We start from the raw sequence: 18,411 nt of genomic DNA, 5'->3' as shown, positions 1-18,411 counted from the left end.
AATCTAGTTCTCTCTGAGCTCTCAGCTGTTCCTGTCTCCATGCCTTTTCAGGGCCATCATATACTCTAGCCCTTTGGAACCATAAGCCCAATTAAATGCTTTCTTTTATAAGATACCTTTCCCATGTTGTTTTATCACAGCAATAGAAAAGTAGCAAATACATACAGGAAAAAAAAGGGCAATTTCAAAACTTAGTGTACATGAAGACTCTATTTGAGAACCTATGGTCTTTTAGTAAGAGGAAATCATAAACCATATCTGATATGAAAGTAAATGGGGAAAGTACACTAGGAACTCAAAGTCTGTAAGAGAATGGGAGGAGTGGCTTAGGGGAAATTAGACATAATGATTGGTTTAATCAAAACTCAGGATACATGAATGAACCTTATGAAAGTCTACTCATTTTCAAGCTAATTGTGTGTTTGTGTGTGTGTGTGTGTGTAAACAGGACTTTGAACATAAGTATCACACATTAGTTAACAATACTACTCCCAGAAGACACAGATTATTAAATGAAAATCATAATGCCAGTTATGGCTTACCTCTCTATGAGCTGGTCCCAGAGGCACCAGAAACATCCAAACAATATAGATTACTGTCATTTCTCATGCTCCCCACTATATTTAGATGGTAAGACACTGTAGCTGAAGACATTACTCACTTTGACTGCAGAACACAAAGAAATCAGTCTTAAGTTAACTTGGAAACTGGGCTAGCTAACTTTCTTTTTTTTTTACATAAAACTGCATTTTCTTTATTTTTGCATACTTTTAATTTCGGAACAAAATAAAACAAACAAAAAATCCCACAATACACAATACCCAACCCTGCTATACTGTGGGAGGGGATTTTCCTGCCTTAAGGTACAAGACAGGGTAAGAGATCCTCTAGCATGAGCAGAGAGCCAGGTAGGTCAGGGCCAGTCAAGGCTCCTGGGGGAGCACAGGGAAACTATACAGATGACATGGTCTTCCCAAGGCATCTCTAATCTACTTCTTCCATGCAGGAGGCATCCTCATCACCCTCAAGTGGGGGGATCTCATCAAGAACAGCAGCACTGGGCTCCTCTGCTGTCACCTCATCTTCATCAATGCACAGGCCTAGTTTGATCATGCAGTAGATGAAGTTGGAGTGAGTCTGGGAATCTCAAGTGAGAAGCCAGAGGAGAGCAGAGCAGTTGCAAACAGCAGCACCACCAGGTCCTTAACAGCTTTGTCATTCTTGTCAGCCTCAGCCTTCTGCCTCAGGGTCTCCACAATGGGGTAGTCAGTGTTGATCTCTAGGTGCTTTTTGACCATCATGTAACCCATTGTAGAGTCGTCTCGAAGTGCCTGGGCCTTCATAATCCCCTCTATGTTGACTTTTCCTTCATCAGCTTGCAGAGATTCTCAAACTTTCCCTTGCTCTCCTCCATCTTCTTCTTCTCTTCCTCATCCTCTGGTAGCTCCAGGCCCTCCTTAGTCACTGAGATCAGGCTCTTTCCATCAAACTCCTTGACCTGCTGCACACAGTACTTGTCAATAGACTCAGTCATGTACACCACCTCAAAGACCCACTTCCGCACACGTTCCACAAAGGCAGAGTTGACCACCTGCTCTTTGCTCTCACCGGTGATATAGTAGTTGGACTTCTGTGTCTCCTTCATGTGAGACACATACACTGACAGGGAGGTCATCTCATCTCCAGACTGAGAGGTGTGATAGCAGAGCATCTCAGAGAGGCACCAACAGTTAGTAGAATCTTCATGGATCCCAAGCTTTAAATTCTTGGAGAAGGCCTCATAGAATTTCTTGTAGATCTCTTTGTCTTCAGCCAACTCAGAGAAGAGCTTTAGGCACTTCTTCACGATTTTCTTATGGATGACTTTCAGGATCTTGTTCTGCTGCAGCATTTCTCAGGAGATCTTCAAGGGCAGGTCCTCAGAGTCAACCATGCCGTGGATGAAGTTGAGGTACTCAGGTATCAGCTCGTCACAGCCTTCCATGATGAACACATGGTGGACATATAGTTTGATGTTGTTCTTCTTCTTGTTTTCAAAAGGGTCAAAGGGAGCTCATCAAGGAATTCAGAGCAATGCTCTGAATTCCAACTGACCTTCCACAAAGAAGTGCTTGACTGCCAAGTAGTCCTTTCAATCATTGGTGAGACTCTTATAGAATTCACCATACTCCTCTTGAGTGATATCATCAGGGTTTCTGGTCCAAATGGGCTTAGCCTTATTCAGCTCTTCCTGATCAATAGATTTCTCTTTAATTTTCTTTGTTTTCTTTTTCTTATCTTTGCCACTGTCATCCTCCTCATCCAATCTCACATCATTAGTCTTAGGTTTCTCCTCGTCATCCTTATCTTCCTCCTCTTTCTCACCCTTCTCTTCCTCTCCCTCATCATCACTGATCTTCTCTCCTTCCTTCTCCAGATATAGGGTGATAAGATAGCCTATGAGCTGTGAGTGCTTCTTCACCACTTCCTTGACCCTCCTCTCCTCCAGGTATTCTGTCTGGTCTTCTTTGAGATGAAGGATCACTTTGGTGCCCCGGTCAATGGGCTCACCGTGATCGGAACGCACTGTGAAGGACTCACCAGCAGAGGACTCCCAGACATACTGTTTGTTGTCATTGTGCTTTGTGATCACAACCACTTTCTCTGCCACCAGATAGGCTCAGTAGAACCCAACTCCAAACTGCCCAATCATGGAAATGTCTGCACCAGCCTGCAGAGCCTCCATGAAAACCTTTGTGCCAGACTTAGCAATGGTTCCCAAGTTATTTATGAGACCAACCTTGGTCATGCCAATGACTGTGTCCACCAAAGTCAGCATATGCTCCTGAGGGTTGGGGATAATGTCAGTTTTCAGCTCTTTACCGCTTTCCAACTTGGAAGGATCTGTCAGGCTCTCATAATGAATCTTTTCCATGGCAACAGAAGCATTGGAGATCAGCTATCGAAGGAAAATTTCCTTGTTCGAATAAAAAGTATTGATGATTAAGAACATGAGCTGAGCAATTTCTGCCTGGAGCAAAGGTCTTCACCTCTTCCTCTCCATGATGCATTTCCTCAGGCTTCTTGACAGAAAAGCCAAGTAGTAGCACAGAGCAGGGTGGGCACAGACCATGTACAACCAAGGCTAGGCTGTGCGGGGGAGACTCGAGAGAGCAGCTAGCTAACTTTCATAGGACTGGATGATATTTTACAAGCTTGAAGTGAGGGTTGTGGAGATATCAATAGTATTATCCTGTGCTATACCCCTGTATGCTACAATAGTGACCTGCCACAGAACCCACTGAAGAAAATGGTTGTTATGGTAGAAACTAAAATCTTTCTTAATCAGATTTGAGGCCTGTTCCACAAGAGGGAATTCAATCCTACTATTGTAAATATGTTCAAAACCCTGGCTAGGGAGACAGCTTACTAATGTTACTCTTCTAAATGGGCATATTGTCAAAATGCCTTCTAAATATTTCTATTAATATCCATAGATTTGTGCTTCTTATTGCAGTGGGTAGTTGGTTAATTCATAAATGGCCTACAGTTTAAAATGCTGACAATAAGCAACTTTGAGTGCTCAGCCATAGATGGATCGCTGTGCCAAAACCTCACAAAGACTCAGGGAACATAACAAAAAAAGGGGGGCGAAAGAATAAGAACCAAAGGATGAAAAGGAGAGCTATAACATGCCGTCCTAGGATCCAACATGGCTACTGCGCACAGGAATACACGCAGATGCAGTTAGATTTACAAGATCTGTGTATGATCAAACCAGATGAACATTTAAGTATGAGTTGCGGATGAGCTCTCAGGTTTTAACCCTTAATTGTGGATCTATTTGAAGGGAAGGGAAAAATCACTTTTCTTTACGAATATAGACATTGTTATATTTCCTGTCCCTTAGTGAATGACTCTACACATGCATAAGAGCATAGTAATTGGATTCAGTGGGTTAAAAAATATATAATTATATTATTATAATAGCTATAGTACAAACACACAATTTCAAACAGAGAACATAAAGTTTGGGGGGACATGTAGGGAATGAGTGAAAGGTTTATATTAATCAGATATATTGTGTAATGTACAGAATTTTCAAAGAATAAATACCGTTTTTAATTCCCAGGAAAAAAACTAACAACAAATGAGCATATAAGTTTAACAAATGAGCATGAAATTAGCAAATAACAATGTATTGTAGACAAATATGGGGGAAAACACCTAGGGGTCAAAATTGGATATCAGTATCTAGTTCTAAATCAAATTCTTAAACTTTCTGTGTTCATTATTACTAATCAAAATATGCAGTTAATAATATCACAAATTTTACAGTGTTATTGACTGAATTGCATGAGACAGATATATAGAATGTACTCAGTCACCATTATGACCAGCCCAGCAGGTCCTAAGTTACTCCAGGGTCTTGAAGAGGCACTATCTGAAAGACATGGGAGGAGAGAGAAATGGACGCCAAGCAGTATTCTTTGTCAAGGCATCCGTTTATTGAAGCAAGTTTCATGTCTTAAACACTCCTCAGAAAAGAGCTAGGGCAAGGGGGAACTGAGGAAAGGGCGAAGGGAAGGAGGGCCTCGGTAGCTAGGCAACTAAGTGGGGCAGTTTGGCAGCTAAGCAGGGCAGTTGCAAGGTCAGTGGCTAGAACACCTGCTGTTAGTGATAAGCAGGAAGCCATGAAGACACTCTGTGGTGCTTTCCAGAGCCTGAGTCTCCACGGTCAGCATGTAATGTTTTGGCTAACTTTAAGTTTTCTTGTCTCAAGATTTTTCCTTCAAGGACCTGTGAGATGTGAGAAAGAAGAAGCCTGAAATGGTTCCTGACACCATTAGCTATACATTTGCTGAAAAAACAGTTATCATACTTTCAAAAATAATTTTTATCAATTAATTAAACTTATTCATTTATTTAACATCCTCACCGCAGGTTCCCTTCTTTCATCTCCTCCAATTCTCTTTCCCTACCTCCCTGCATTCCAATCCATTACTCCTCTGTTTCTGTTCAGAAAAGGGGAGGCCTCCCGTAGGTGTCAACAAAGCATAGCATATCAGGTTGAGGTAGGACTAAGCTCATCTCCTTGTACTGAGGCTGGGCAAGGCAATCCAATAAATATGAGGAATAGGTTCCTAGAAGTCAGAAAACACTTCTCAGTAGAAAGAATTACTGGGAAGCTTATGGATGGCTAGTGGGAAAAAGTGCTTACCAATAATCCTAAGAATCTGAGTCCTATTTCCTGGACCTGAATGGTAGAGATGAGAAGCAACTCCTACAAGTTGTCCCCTAACTTCCACATATGCACTGTTACTCAAGTGTGCATACACACACACACACACTAAATGATTTTATTTTATTTTTTTTGGATTTTCGAGACAGGGTTTCTCCATAGCTTTTGTTCCTGTCCTGGAACTAGCTCTTGTAGAACAGGCTGGCCTCGAACTCACAGAGATCCGCCTGCTTCTGCCACCTGAGTGCTGGGATTAAAGGCGTGTGCCACCACCACCCGACTCTAAATGATATTTTTAAAAGAAATGTCTAGAGTCCTGATAATAGGAAATATCAACATTTATGCTATTCTTAAATGAGTAAGGACTTACTAAGTCTACAATATTAATGTAAGGAATGTTGGAGTATTTAATTTATATGTTTGGATACATAATCTTAAATTCAACACTTTTAATAATCAAGTGTGAGGATCAAAATTGATGAATTAAAATGTAATTTCAATAATCTTTAAACCAGACAATGCTAGAATTTTATAAAAACATTGTTAGTCAATTAAAAAAATCTATGCAGCAATTGAAAATGATCAGTCTCTGAGCCTACACATTTTAGAACAAACACAAAAAGGTAGGCATTAAACACACTAAGCACACTTATCATAAATTAAATAGGTTGAATTTGAAAGACTAGGAACTTGTCAAAACAAAAACATAAAATTCAGTTCCATAAGCTTTGTCTTCACCATTCTTTGTTCCCTTAGTGGTTTATTGCTCCCTTTGTTTATATTCACTTGCTGACTAGGTCCAAGGCTCTTTTAGAGAGGAGGTCTCAATGTTCTTGTTCAAAGCAACTCTCCCTGCTTAGTTAAACAAGCATTTATACTATATAACCCAATTTCGTCTCCCTCAATACTACTGTTGAGTTTCAAGAACTCTTAATTTCAAAAATAACACTTGGAACTTCAAGTTGAGAACTTGTTGCAAGCAGGAGATACAGAGAACTGGAAAACAATAATTATTAAATCAAAACAATTAAATGATATTTATGAATATATTCTAGTATTCTGCTTTTCATTGATATGTCAAAATACCAAAATCTAGAAAATCTGTTAAAAATATAGTTCATTCTGCTCATACCTTTGAAGGTGAAAGTGAAGCTCAACACCCCATCATTTTGACTTCTGCTGAGAACTCATGGTGGATGGCATCACAATAATAGGAGCTGTGTGAATGAAAGATTCGTGGGTCAGTATCTCTTTTGTAGTAACTCATTATCACATGAGCTAGTTATTCCCCAGAAGGCCCCTGAGCGTAGCTCGCCTGGGGAACTACATTTCCCAGGAGCCCCTAGCATTCCACGCAAAGGCTGCACAGGCGCAGAATGTGGCATTTGAGGCACGCACGTGGGGAACCCTTTAAAAGGCTCAAACGCCGTCTGTTTGCTCTCTTTTTTCCCTTCTCTCCTGCACGCTGCAATAAACCTCGCACACCAAGTGGGTTTTGTTGTGTCTTGCATCCTCCTTTCATGGCTAAGAAGACTAAGAAGACAAAGAACAAGACAAGACAACAGAAGAGAAGAACATTGATGCCGAAGGACTCGGGAGACCCGCCCTCCCTGGATCTCCACTCAGGGCCAGAGCTTCGGCTTTGCCCAGAGCTCCATCCTCGCTCCAGGGCACGGTCAGGATGGAGGACCGCTCCACAACGAGACCCACGTAGTCCATCTGTGGCCCCACGACCACCACCAGCTCAATCGTGAGTTTTCCCTTTCGGCTAGCTGAACTGCCCCTCTCACCCGGAGATTGTCCGGCTGGACCTGTGCTTTCTCTGGTGTGTCCTGGGTAGGGATGCTAACACTCACTGCCCCCCCACCCCCCATCCCCGGACTTCCACCCTCGGTGGGACCGTGCTTTCTCTGGCGGACAGGACATGATCAACAGGACATCACCAGGACAATCGATACTCCCCAGACCCCTCGACGCCCAAAGTCAGCAGGAAGCAGTTATGAGAGACCGGGCTACACCCCTATTCCCTACCCATTAAGACTCTCAACCCCCCAGGTTTTTAGTAAATTAAAAAGGATGGGAATGTTATTCCCTAGAAGGCCCCTGAGCGTAGCTCGCTTGGGGAACTACATTTCCCAGGAGTGCCTAGCGTTCCACGCAAAGGCTGCACAGGCGCAGAATGTGGCGTTTGACGCACGCATGTGGGGATCCCTTTAAAAGGCTCAAACGTGCCGGGCGGTGTTGGCTCACGCCTTTAATCCCAGCACTTGGGATGCAGAAGCAGGTGGATCTCTGTGAGTTCGAGGCCAGCCTGGTCTACAAAGGGAGTTCCAGGACAGGCTCCAAAGCTACAGAGAAACCCTGTCTCGAAAAACCAAAAATAAATAAAAGGTTCAAACGCCGTCTGTTCGCTCTCTTTTTCGGCTTCTCTCCTGCACGTCGCAATAAACCTCGCGCACCACGTGGGTTTTGTTGTCCTTTCACGGCCAAGAATACTAAGAAGATGAAGAACAAGACAAGACAACAGAAGAGAAGAACACTAGTTATCTCACAAAGGACAAAAAACAATCTTTTCTGAGGGCAATTGTTGCTGGAGGCTGCTTGTTCATTCCCGGCTTCCCAGACTCGGAATAACCACACAGAAACTATATTAATTAAATCACTCCTTGCCCAATCACTTAAGTATATTGCTAGCTAGCTCTTACATCCAGAATTAACCCCTTTCCATTATTTTATGTTTTACCATGAGGCTCATGGCCTACCAGTAAGGTTTCAGCTGATAGCTTGCATCTTTCCTCTCTGGTGGCTACATGGTATCTCTTTGACTCTGCCTACTCCCTCTCTTTATATCTATCTCTTTTAGTCTGGCTATATTTTATAAAGCCATTGGCTGAAAGCAGCTTTTTAAATTAATAAAAGTAAGACATATACAGAAGGTGATGTGGGATTTCCCTCTGTATTCTGTGATTATGATTACCATTAATGAATAAAGAAACTACTTTGGGCCTATAGCAGGGAAGAACAGAGCTAGACAGAAAAAAAAAACTAAACTAAATGCTGGAAAAAAGAAGGCAAAGTCAGGAGATGCCACGTAGCCGCTGCCAAAAACAGATGAGCCGAAACCTTGCCAGTAAGTCACAGCCATGTGACAATACATGATCAATAAAAATGGGTTAAATTAAGATGTAAGAGAAAGCCAATAAAAAGATAGAGCTAATAATTCTGGTGCTTTAATTAATACAGTTTCTGTGTGGTTATTTCAGGTCTGAGCGGCCAGTCAAAAACAAGTAGCCTCCTACATCAGGCAATACTATGTTCCACCTAGATGCTACAACTACATGATTTCTACACTTTTTACAGACTCACACTGGAGATCAAGATTACATTTATATTTATATCTATAGATTTGTGCTTCTCTCAAGCTTTGTCAGAGAAGCTTCTTATGCAGAGGGCAATGGTTAACATGGAGATTAATAACTGATAAAGTTACTGAGAACAAGGAACTGTTAGTGTCCAGGAGTAGATGGGATATACACATCAGTCCTCCTTTCCAAGTCCCTGACTTCATCTCAGAAGATGAGACAGAAATATACAAGAGTCAGAGATGGGAAGGAGTGCTGTGAATTACTGTCCTCTGGATATGACATGGTTTTTACACATTGAAGTCACAGCAACTGTGGTTACCTATATAAGACTTGTACAAAATTCAGCTAATTAAAATCTTTAGGATGGTGTGGGGTGGGCTCCTTAGCACCATCTCTTTAAGGAGCTTGGCAGTTTATTGCTGCTTAGGAAGGGGGTGACAGTTTTCATTAGGAGTGTTGCCACTAGTATGTTGTCCATTTTCCCAGGGATGACAACATGCCCATGAGCATATGGGCAACACTAAACTGGACTCAAGAAATTAAAAAATAAAAAAATAGGACATGAAGTTGGGAGGCAGATCTGTTGGCATTTTGTGGGGATCCTGAAAAAAGTTAGAAGTAAAATGTAAAATACAGGGGTAGATATGATCAAGATATGCTGTATGCATGCATTAAATTTTTAAAAAATGAAAATAATGCCTACAGACTCTTGTGGTGGTGGCTAATCTGGTCACCTTGACCACATCTAGAGTCAACTAACACTCAAACAGCTCAACACTTCTAAAAAATAATTTTCTCTTAATTGGATTATTTGATTGGTGAAGACACACTCTATCTGAACCAAACTTGTTGGCAGCCCCCATGATAGGATATGGATAAATTTGCTTTGTTTTTTGCCTTTCACTCTTATGGGAAAGTTCATCTTTCCTGTTACTATTATGAATGCTAAATCCAATATCTTCAAGACACCAACATAAACTGAAAACTATTAGCTCTTCAAGAATCCTCCTGAACTCTAGGTCTGGGACTGCTGAGCTATATCCAGCCAGATTCTTGTTCTTTCTAAACTGAGACAGGCATTCTTGGACTACCTATCTTACAATAAAATGACATAAACAAAACAAAAATTTTCACTAAAGAATTTTAACTTTCTTTCCAGTAGCCTATTGGGTAGTTCCAATTATATTACTCTAAAAGAAAGAATGGCTTCCCATCCAAATAAGACAGATTTACGGTCTGATTAAAGGCAGAATTAAGCCTTCTTCTTTCAGGGCAAAAGGAGAGACTATGGAGCAAAAAGGAGGAATTGACCTTTCCAATCAAGACAGGCTAATGTACCACCCGGGTCAAGTGGTTTGCTGTAGTTCAACAATAATATTTTATATTTCAGCAACATAGAAAACGAAGGGGAAGCCAGTGAGATGGTTGAATTGGTGAAGTGTTTCTGTGCAAGCATGAGTTTCTGAGTTGGAATCCCCAGAACTCATGTAAAGAGCTGAACATGGTGGTGCATGCTTATAATCCTAGCATTGAGGAGGAAGAGCTAGGAGAATTGCTTGGGTTTGCTGAAAAGTTAATTGGTATCTCTAGGTTCAGTGAGAGATGCTTTGCCAAAAATATGCTTCCTATATAATTCCAAGTCTAGACATCTATCAGTTTGAAAAATAAATGTAGAATTATCTGTATCAATTAACCCTTCTAGAGGTGATTGGCAGATAGACTGAGTAAGCCAGAGCTGGAGAGGGATGTCTAAAGGAAAACTTGAAAATTGGAGAGAGATTAGAGTTTTGAGTGTGGTGGTTTTAATGAGAATTCAACCCATAGGTTCATAATGTTTGAATGCTTGGTTTCCAATTAGTAGAACTATTTTGAAAGAATTAAGAGGTATGACCTTATTGGAGTAGATATGGCCTTGGAGTTGTGCCACTGGAAGTAGGCTTTGAATTTTTAAAAACACGTGCTAAGACCCATTTCTCTCTATTTCTCTCTCTCCCTCTCCCACCTCCCATCTCTAGTTGATACCTATAGATCAGAATGTAAAGCTCTCAGCTACTGGTCATGCCAAGCCTGTCTAATTGTTTCCTACCATGATGGCTGTGGCCTAACTTTCTAAAACTGTAAGGAAGCCCCCAATTAAATGTTTCTTTATAAGCGTAGCCTTGGTCACGATGTCTCTTGACAACAATATAACAGCAACTAAGATTTACTCTTCAAAAACTAGTAGTAGCTGTCTCTTAAGTAGTCATCAGACTCTACTGAGAAGAAGCAAAGCTGATTTCAGGTAAACTGATAACTATTTAATTCTGTGAAATATCCCTGGATAAACAAAATCTTTGATGAGTTAGAGAAATAATTAAATTCTGCTTCTTAAGTTATCTAATCTATGTTATAAGATCATGAATTTACCAGCTCCATATCAGACATCATGGAACTGTATAATAAAAACAACAGCTTCTTAGTAGGTTTGTTGCCTAACTAAATGCACTTTCATCTATAACACCATTTCACATTTTCATAAGCTAAGAATGTAATCTGGTCATTAGCAGTAGCATACATACTTTATAATTTATTCTTTGTATTCTACTATTATTTAAGAAATTGTAAATTTAAAGTCTTTTAGTTGGATTGATATTATGACAATCATTTTGATTGATACTTGATACTAACTAATATATTTATCTTCCCAGGAAACTAAACTTTGCTTTCACTCTAACCTTTGATATTTTCTTCTTGTGTTGATAAATATCTCTTCTTTCTCAATTTCTTTCATATAATGTATTTGACCAAGAAAAAAAAGCTTTGGTTTCTAAAAGTTCCCCTTGCTTTAATAAAAGTCAATCACATTGGAACATCCTTCCATCCAGTGCAATATTAACAAGGAAACTCATGAACAATACATGTATTCTGAGGAGCAGTTATATTCTATATTCAGCAAGACAGTCAAGTCTCATATTCTTATCACTCTGCAAAGGGGAGATATTGCAGAGATACTTCACTCTTGAAGCAAGTCGTCAAGTACATCTAGGTGTCCTGTTATTAAGATAGTCTATGTGGGCTGCTCCAAGATCTACCCACACTCTGCCATGCCTGATTCAAAATCCTTATAAGCAATCAGTATGGGAAACGATGATGAAGGCTTAGAATAGTACTAAATAGTGGTCAATATGGTTTATGGCTTGGAAACAAACATCTGTGATAAACTTATATAAGAGTACAAGTTAAAGATGCTCATTAACACCCTTTTAAAAAAAGCCTATCTATTGATGGAACGCACTCAGCTCACGTAAACTAGCTCCAAAGACTCAGTGCCACCTAGTGGCTAATCTGAGTGCCAGGTAGCACAGAATGCCATTTGGCCAAGGACTCAGCTAAATCACAAACAAAATGTGCTTTACTGTACAGTAAGTTCTTAAAGAACCCAACACTCACTCTTGCTTGGCTCACATACCGTATTTATAAAATATCTGCATTTCTAGTCACTAATTATAGACTGACATTAATAAAAGCCAGCTTTCTGGTAAACTTGTTTCCTTTGAGTAGGGTGCCATGGTTCATCCCAGATGATCCTATAGAAGGCTAACATGTAGTTAAAATAGGCCCTGGGACCTGTCTTTCCAGTACATAGCTGCCAGCACTTGAGTCAGAAAGACAAATTCTGCAGTGCAGTTGCATTCGAATTCTAGCTCCAATACTGGAAGCTCTAGGAATCTTAATAAGTTATTGAACCTCTTTGAGTCCTATTTCTAAAGATCTCTAAACTATATAGGGACAATAACTCTCAATATCATTGAGCTGTTTTGTATGCTTGATCTGAATTTATCTCTGTAAATTTATAGTTATACAACTAAAAGAAATTGTGAATGTTAGTATTTTAAAATCTTTTTGAAAAGGATAAGATGCAGAGAGTTTAAAACAGTCACAGAGGAAACGGTACACTGATGGGCTGCCTATCTGCTGTAGTTTATTTGCGCTTAAGGCCTCTCATTGCTAGCAGACTTTCTAACATTGGACTGTCTCCTGTCCTTTTCATCATTTCAACATTTTGAGAAGGACTTTCACTAAATTTTTCAGGATGGCCTTGAACTTAAAATCCTCCTGCTTCAGCCTCCTAAAGATCAAAGAATACAAGTCTGTGCTATCCGGCCCCAAAACAGCTTTTCAAAATTTTCATTAATACTTTATAACTTTATAGATATCAAATTATAATTTTTTGTTTGACAATCCAAAGTGCCTGAAAATATAAATAGATATTTAGCAATTGTAGGTGTATTAGTATTGAGAAAATGAAATAAATGTTAGAATTTGGGGATCAGGTGATTCACCTCCCCTCCCATTCTTGCATTAGCCTTTATGACACCAAGTGATACTTTCTTTGGCTTCTTGGTACTCTCAGAACCTGATGTTTCATAACATGTGAGAAGACTGAATTCTAACCACACTTACTAGTACTTGTTCACTGGATCATAAAATTCAGAAGGCAAATTAATCACATTCTTGTTAGGTGAGATCATTCTCTGATCCCCTCCTCACAGGATTCTATCAGGCATTCATCACCTTAAAAGTTTATAATTTTAGTGGTAGCAGAAAATCTTACGCAGTAACAACACTGTGATAAAAAGTAATTGGCTTTACTACTGAGAGCTATTATCCTTAATTACATTCCTGTCTTCTTTTACATCACCACCTTGAATTTAGGCCTTTGAGTTCTCAACAGCATTGAATATAGAAATGGCTGCCCATGGAACATGGCCAGTCAGAATGTACAACTGTCCTGGGGTGTCAACCTGACACGCACTGACTAGGCTAAAAGGATTTATACAAACTGCTGCTGGCTAGTCCTCTGCTTTTGTTTAAATTGGTGAATGTTTAAAAATAGGCAGGAAATCATCTTCAGAAGACACAGGATCACGGTCTTTTCATTCTTTCTGTCACTAATCTTTACAAGAGCAAAGTGCAACTCAGCTATGAGAAATACAGTAATAAGCTAAATTGTCTCAAGACTACAGAAGAATCATCCTATATAGAGATGGATTGTGTCTTTCAATATTAAGTAAAAATGTATTTGCCTGGAAGATCGCAGGCTTTAAGTTTTCTACTGAAGAAAAGAGAGTAAGGAAGATAAATGTTTGGGAATATAAGACTACAGGACAGAAAATAGTGTGCAGATTGATGGTGAGTAGCAACCAAAGGAGGCAGAAAATGTCTCAAATACCCAGATAATAGAGAACAATTCAGTAAGAAAAAAAAAGTACATTAAAGTACCTTTTTTTTTTCCATTTTGGTTTTTGGAGTCAGAGTTTCTCTGAAGTTTTGGAGCCTGTCCTATAACTTGCTCTGTAGACCAGGATGGCCTCGAACTCACAGAGATCTGCCTGTATCTGCCTCTATTTAAAGGAGTTATTAAAACAATGTATAAGCGGTATCTATAAAGACGATAAGATGCATCAAAGATTCTATTCTGAATGATGAAATTTTTCAACAAGAAAACCTTTAAAACCATGGCTCAGCAGATAAGAAAATAGCAGTTGGAGGCTGTGGGAGTTTACGTCACTTACCTACTTACAAGGTACACAGCACAAAACTATTATAAATGGAAAATGTAGGCGTAATGAGAAATTTCAACAGCACCGAGTGTTTCTAAATGTCTTATTAGTTTCAGTAAAAACAATCCAGCTGACACAAAACATTCCTCCCTCTCTCACATCCTTAGAGAGCAGAAGAAGCAATTAAAATGCACGCTGCTCCGGATTGTATCCTGACAGGCAAGGCAGCATTGCAAGCCAGGGTAAGAGAAGATTGAAAAGGTCAATTTGGAATCCAGCTACTGGTATCAGAAATTCTGGAATCATCCTCAGATTAACTAAAACCACATTTCTAAATTCTCAGAGATGGTAAGATTTTGTATCAAAGCTAAACCACACAGCTCTGCTTCTTACCTGTACATGCTGCTCGATTCTATTACATTAATGAGAGAGACAAAGTTTGTGATTTTATTTCTGGTTTGATACCTGAGTTTTCTCCACATTTTTAAAAAATAACACTGTTATAAAACTGTCTCCATTTGAGCAGGTCTGTGGTGGCACACACACTTAATCCAGCACTCAGGAGGCAGAGAGAGTTAGAGCTCTGTGAGTTTGAGGCTAGGCTGGTCTACAGAGTGAGATCTAAGACAGACTCCAAAGCCTCACAGAGAAATCCTACTCAAAAAACAAACAAACAAAAAAGTCTCCATTTGAAACTCTAGGAAGGAATTTTTGTCTGCTTAAATTTCTAAAGTTTGGCTGATTGTTGACTTAATTGTATTGACCTGCCACTTGTCAACAAAAAGCAATCTCTGGCCATTCAAGGCTTGTTAATGTAATTATTTAATCTTTTTCTTTACTCCCAAGGCTAAATATGCTATATACATGGATTGAATATATACATTATATTTTAATGTTTTTAGCCATCTTGTTTAGTTTTCATTTTTCCTAGTTCTTTAAAGACATTCTCAATATAGCCCATGTATTATTCCATACAAATAGGACACTCTCACATGAATATAACAAATGTCTTCTTTTAGCAATGGTCCCTTCATTTAATTTAAACAATGCAGTTATTTTATGAACCAAATTCATAACTTAAAGACAGATTTACCATCAAAGATATTATAGTAGGAAGACACTTCAGTGTTCATTTTCCAATTTGGAAAATATAGATATATACATAAAGAGATGATAATATAATGCTTACTGGTTTTGTTTCTGTTTTTTCTTTTTCTTTTTTTCCTTTCTTTTTCTTTTTCTTTTTTCTTTTTTTTTGGTTTTTAGAGCTTCTCTGTGTAGCTTTGGTGCCTATTCTGGAACTTGCTGTGTAGACCAGACTGGCCTCAAATTCACAGAGATCTGCCTGCCTCCACCTCCCAAGTGCTGTGATTAAAGGCATGTGCCATCATCATCCGGTTTTGTTTCTCTTTTTATTAATGCGCTTGTTCATTATTTTTTGTTTCATATAATTTAGATATTTAAAAACTAATAACACGGCTCAACTATGTTTATAGCAGCTTTATTTATAGTAACCAGAACCAGGCAACAACATAGTTGCCCCTCAACCAAAGAAAGGATAAGGAAAATATGGGACATTTATACAATGGAGTATTACTTAGCTTTTAAAAACAAGGACAACAGGAAATTTGAAGACAAATGGATGGAACTAGGAAAAATATACTGAGTGATGTGGTATTCGCCTCTGTACACTCTGAATACGTTTTATTATCACTGGTTAATAAAATGTCTCTTTGGCCCATGGAAGGGCAGACTATAGCTAGACAGGAAAACTAAACTTTAAGCATTAAACCTGAAAGAAGCCAGAGTCAGACAGATGCCATGTAGCCTCTCAAGAAGCAAGAGGTAACAAACCACAAGCCTCATGGAAAAACATAAAATAATAGAAATGGGTTAATTTAAAATGTAAGAGCTAACTATAAGTATGCTTAAGCCATTCATTGGCCAGTGTTGTAATTACTATAGTTTTTGTGTGATTATTAAGGTCTGGGTGGGCAGGAAACAAACAAAAAAAAGTCTCTGATTACACCTGAGTAAAGTAACCCAGAATGAGAAAGATAAACATGGTATGTACTCACCCATAAGTGAATACTAGCTATAAAATACTGCATAAGTGGATATTAGCTATAAAATACTGCAATCCACAGACCCAGAGAGTCTAGGTAGCAAGGAGAGTTCATGGGGGGATGCCAGAATCTCCTGGAAAGGGGAAATAGAAGATTTTATTATTGTTATTATTATTATTAAAAATTTCCACCTTCTCCCCTCCTCCCATTTCCTTCCCCCTACTCCCCTTCCCCCTCCCTCTCCAGTCCAAAGAGCAGTCAGCATTCCCTGCCCTGTGGGAAGTCCAAAGTCCTCCCCACTCCATCCAGGTCTAGGAAGGTGAGAATCCAAACAGATTAGGCTTCCACGAAGTCAGTACATGCAGTAGGATCAAAACCCAGTGCCATTGCCCTTGGCTTCTCAGTCAGCCCTTTTTGTCCGCCACATTCAGAGAGTCCAGTTTGATCACATGCTCCATCAGTCCCAGTTCAGCTGGCCTTGGTGAGCTCCCATTAGATCAGCACCACCGTCTCAGTGGGTGGGTGCACCTCTCGCTGTCCTGACTTCCTTGCTCATGTTCTCCCTCCTTCTGCTCCTCATTTGGACCTTGGGAGCTCAGTCCGGAGCTCCAATGTGGGTCTCTGTCTCTATCTCCATCCACTGCCAGATGAAGGTTCTATGGTGTTATGCAAGATATTCATCAGTATGGCTATAGGATAGGGCCATTTCAGGCTCCCTCTAGTCAGCTGCCCAAAGAATTAGCTGGGGACATCTCCTTAGACACCTGAGAACCTTTCTAAAGTCAAGTCTCTTGCCAACCCTAAAATGGCTCCCTTAATTAAGAAATATACTTCCCTGCTCCCATATCCACCCTTCCTCCATCCCAACAATCTCATTCCCCCAAGCTCTCCCCATCCTCCCCTTCTCACTTTTCTCTCCCCATCTCCCCTTCCTCCACCCCATCCCCACCCCCAATTTCCCAATTTTTGCCTGGCAATCTTGTTTACTTCCAATATTAAAATCCCAACAAAATTCTTCACAGATCTTGAGAGAACAATAATCAACTTTATATAGAAAAACAAAAAACCCAGGATAGCCCAAACAATCTTATACAATAAAGGAACTTCTGGAGGCATTACCATCCCTGACTTCAAACTATTACAGAGGTACAGTATTGAAAACCATTTGGTATTGGTATAAAAACAGAGAAGTCACCTATGGAATAGAATAGAAGACCGGATATTAACCCACAAACCTATGAACACCTGATTTTCGACAAAGGAGCTACAAGTATACAATGGAAGAAAGAAAGCATCTTCAACAAATGGTGCTGGCATAACTGGATGTCAACATGTAGAAGAATGAAAATAGATCCATATCTATCACCATGCACAAAACTCAAGCCCAAATGGATTAAAGACCCCAATATTAATCTGAACACATTGAACCTATAGAAGAGAAAGTGGGAAGTAGTCTACAACACAGGAGCACAGGAGATAACTTCCTACATATAACCCCAGTAGCACAGACAATAAGGGCAACACTGAATAAATGGGACTTCCTAAAACTGAGAAGCTTCTGTAAAGCAAAGGATACTGTCATTAAGACAAAAAGGCAACCTACTGACTGGGAGAAGATCTTCACCAACCCCGCAACAGACAAAGGTCTGATCTCCAAAATATATAAAGAACTCAAGAAACAAGACTCCAAAATGCTAATTAACCCAATTAAAAAATGGGGCACTGCACTGAACAGAGAATTCTTTTTTTAAAAAATTTATTTATTTATTATGTATGCAACATTCCTTCCATGTATGCTTGTATGCCAGAAGAAGGCACCAGATCTCATCCATGTGGTTGCTGGGAATTGAACTCAGGACCTCTGGAAGGACAGTCAGTGCTCTTAACCTCTGAGCCATCTCTCCAGCCCCTGAACAGAAAATTCTTAACAGAATTTCAAATGGCCAAAAGACACTTAAGGTCATGCTCAATCTCCTTAGCGATCAGGGAAATGCAAATCAAAACAACTCTGAGATACCATCTTACACCTGTCAGAATGGAAATAGAAGATTTTTATAAGTGGACTGATGGCAGATGGCGATAGGAACATGAGCGATCAGGTATGGGGGAGTACTGAAGGAAACTACTGGAAAGTGGGGGAGCATTTCAAGGTCAGGTAAAGCCATGGCACAAGAGAATCTCTCAGGAATCTACAAGAATGATCCCAGCTAAGGCTC

At 39.7% G+C, this 18,411-nt stretch overlaps 1 pseudogene; it reads right to left on the bottom strand.

The window, feature by feature from the left end:
- Positions 1 to 984: 984 nt before the first annotated feature.
- LOC130866826 (heat shock protein HSP 90-beta-like) lies at positions 985 to 6,940 on the bottom strand (annotated as a pseudogene).
- Positions 6,941 to 18,411: the final 11,471 nt, after the last annotated feature.

The sequence above is a fragment of the Chionomys nivalis genome, chromosome 26 (genome assembly GCF_950005125.1).
Source record: "Chionomys nivalis chromosome 26, mChiNiv1.1, whole genome shotgun sequence".
Taxonomy (NCBI): domain Eukaryota; kingdom Metazoa; phylum Chordata; class Mammalia; order Rodentia; family Cricetidae; genus Chionomys; species Chionomys nivalis.
Note: the sequence above shows the minus strand (reverse complement) of the source record. Positions and strands in the feature narration are given on the sequence as shown.